Source organism: Heptranchias perlo, chromosome 20 (assembly GCF_035084215.1).
Source record: "Heptranchias perlo isolate sHepPer1 chromosome 20, sHepPer1.hap1, whole genome shotgun sequence".
Taxonomy (NCBI): Eukaryota; Metazoa; Chordata; class Chondrichthyes; order Hexanchiformes; family Hexanchidae; genus Heptranchias; species Heptranchias perlo.
The window spans coordinates 23,535,899-23,538,620 of NC_090344.1; the positions used below are offsets into that span (position 1 = coordinate 23,535,899).

The following is a 2,722-nucleotide window of genomic DNA, read 5'->3' on the forward strand; positions in this document are numbered from 1 at the left end:
CATTCACCAGGGCGAATTTAGGGAGTTCAGAGGGGAAGTGAAAAAGGAAATGAGAGGCAAAGAGAAATATTACTATGGACTGACGGCCAACATAAAAGTGAATCCAAATGTCTTCGACAGGCATGTGAACAGTAAACGGGTAGTCAGGGGAGTGGTGAGGCCGATTAAGGAGATCTACTCATGGAGGCAGAGGGGATGGCCTAGGTACCAAATGAGTACTTTGCATCTATCTTTACCAAGGAAGAAGATGCTGCCAGAGTCTCAGCAAAGGAAGTTATAGTTGAGATACTGGATGGTCTAACAATTGAAAAAGAAGAGGCACTTGAACGGCTGGCTGGACTTAAAGTAGATAAACCACCAGATCCGGATGGGATGCATGCTGGTTTGCTGAGGGAAGTAAGGGTGGAAATTGCGGAGGTACTGGCCATAATCTACCAACATACTTAGATATGTGGGTGGTGCCAGAGGACTGGAGAATTGCAGAGTTTACACCCTTGTTCAAAAAACTGTACGGATAAACCCAGCAATTATAGGCCAGACAGTTTCACCTCAGTGGTGGGGAAACTTTAAGAAACGATAATCCGGGACAGAATTAACAGTCGCTTGGACGAGGGTGGACTGATTAGGGAAAGCCAGCACGGATTTGATCAAGGCAAATCGTGGTTCACTAACCTGTAAGAGTTTTTTGATGAGGTAACAGAGCGGATAGATGAGGGCAATTCAGTTGATGTGGTGTATATGGACTTTCAAAAGGTGTTTGATAAAGTTCCGCATGGTAGGCTTAGCATCAAGATTGCGGCACATGGAATAAAGGGGGCAGTAACGACATGAATGCATAATTGACTAAGAGCACGAAACAGAGATTACTGGTGAACGGTTGTTTTGCGAACTGGAGAGCGTTGTACAGTGGTGTTCCCCAGGGATCAGTGCTGGGACCACTGCTTTTCTTGATATATGTTAATGACTTGGACCAGAGTGCACAGGGCACAATTTCAAAATGTGCAGATGAAACAAACCTTGGAAGGGTAGTAAACAGTGTTAAGGACAGTGATAGACTTCAAAGGACATAGACAGGCTGGTGGCATGGGCGGAGACGTGGCAGATGAAATTTAACGCAGAAAAATGCGAAGTGATACATTTCGGTTGGAAGAACGAGGAGAGGCAATATAAACTCCAGGGCACAAATGTGAAAGCGATCCAGGAACAAAGAGAGGTTCATGTGTACAAATAGTTGAATGTGGCAGGGCAGGTTGAGAAAGCGGTTAAAAAGCATTCGGGATCCTGGGCTTTACAAATAGATGCATCGAGTGCAAAAGTATAGAAGTCAGGATGAAACTTTATAACACATTGGTTCGAACACAACTGAAGTATTGTGTCCGGTTCGGGACACTGCACTTCAGGAAAGATGTGAAGGCCTTGGAGGGGGTGCAGAAAAAAATTACCAGCATAATTGCAGGGATGAGGGACTTTAGTTACGTGGATAGACTGGAGAATCTGAGGTTGTTCTCCTCGGAACAGAAACGGTTGTGTAGAGATTTGATAGAAGGTATTCAAAATCATGAAGGATCTGGGCATGGAAGATGGAGAGAAATTGTTCCCATTGGCGGAAGGGTCAAGAACCAAAGGACATCGGTTTCAGGTGATTGGCAAAATAACCAAAGGTGACATGAGGAAAAACTTCTTCACACAGCTAGAGGCTCGGATCTGGAATGCACTGCCCGAGGGTGTGATGGGGGCAGATTCAATCATGGCCATCAAAGGGGAACTGGATAAGTACTTGAAAGGAAAAAAAATGCAGGGCTTCGGGGAAAGGCGGGGGAGTGTTTCTAGCTGGATTGCTCTTGCAGAGCGCTAGCACGGACTCGATGGGCCGAATGGCCTCTTTCCGTGCTGCACCCTTTCTATGATTCAACTCAATGTGCAGGAGGCGATGCAAAGGGAACAGAGCGTGCCGCAAATCGACACACCTCTCAGTATCCTCCCAAGCAATGTAGTTTAAGAGCAAATAATTCTGAAACGTCTTCCTTGATAACTCAAGTCGTACACTCGAAACCAATTTGGTAAAGGGAGACTAATATTGGTGATTGGAAATATTTGGTGTGCAACTTGATGTTGCTGGACACCGGAGCAGAAAACGAGATTGGATGCACAGACCTGGTCTGAAAGGATGGCCGATCGGCTGTGGGAGGCAACGAACTTTTACACTGGCTGCAAAGCTGAAGTAACAGCGGCTCGTTGGTCTAGGGGTATGATTCTCGCTTCGGGCGTTTCATTGAGTGATATGCGAGAGGACCCGGGTTCAAATCCCGGACGAGCCCTCCCTTTAGTGAAAAGTCACCAAGAAGCTTCTGACATGTTTTCAGTGTTGCTGTTGGTGGAACTGAATTTTCTCCAGAGGATGTTTGAGCTCCAGTGGACTCAATGCCGGAGTATCGTCGGCGCAACACACGTGAAGGAAATAAATTGTCTCAAGATGATGAGGAGTTTGAAGCTAAATTTGGATTTTTTTCCAATTCAGGCGGATATTAGATGACGGGATAGAAAGTCACATATCCAAGTTTGCCGATGACACCAAGATGGGCAGCATTTTCAGCAGTGCAGATGGAAACATAAAATTACAGAGAGGTATTAATATAATAAATGAATAGGTAAAATTGTGGCAAATCGATATCAATTTAGTCAAGTGTGAGGTCATCCACTTTGGACCAAAACGGATAAATCA

General features: G+C 45.3%; 1 non-coding gene across 1 annotated transcript; it reads left to right on the forward strand.

Moving 5' to 3' along the window:
• Positions 1 to 2,229: 2,229 nt before the first annotated feature.
• On the forward strand, positions 2,230 to 2,318 carry trnap-cgg (transfer RNA proline (anticodon CGG)). Its single transcript is given in 2 exon segments — positions 2,230 to 2,265; positions 2,283 to 2,318. It is a non-coding gene; the product is annotated as a tRNA-Pro (tRNA).
• The last annotated feature ends 404 nt before the right edge of the window (positions 2,319 to 2,722 follow it).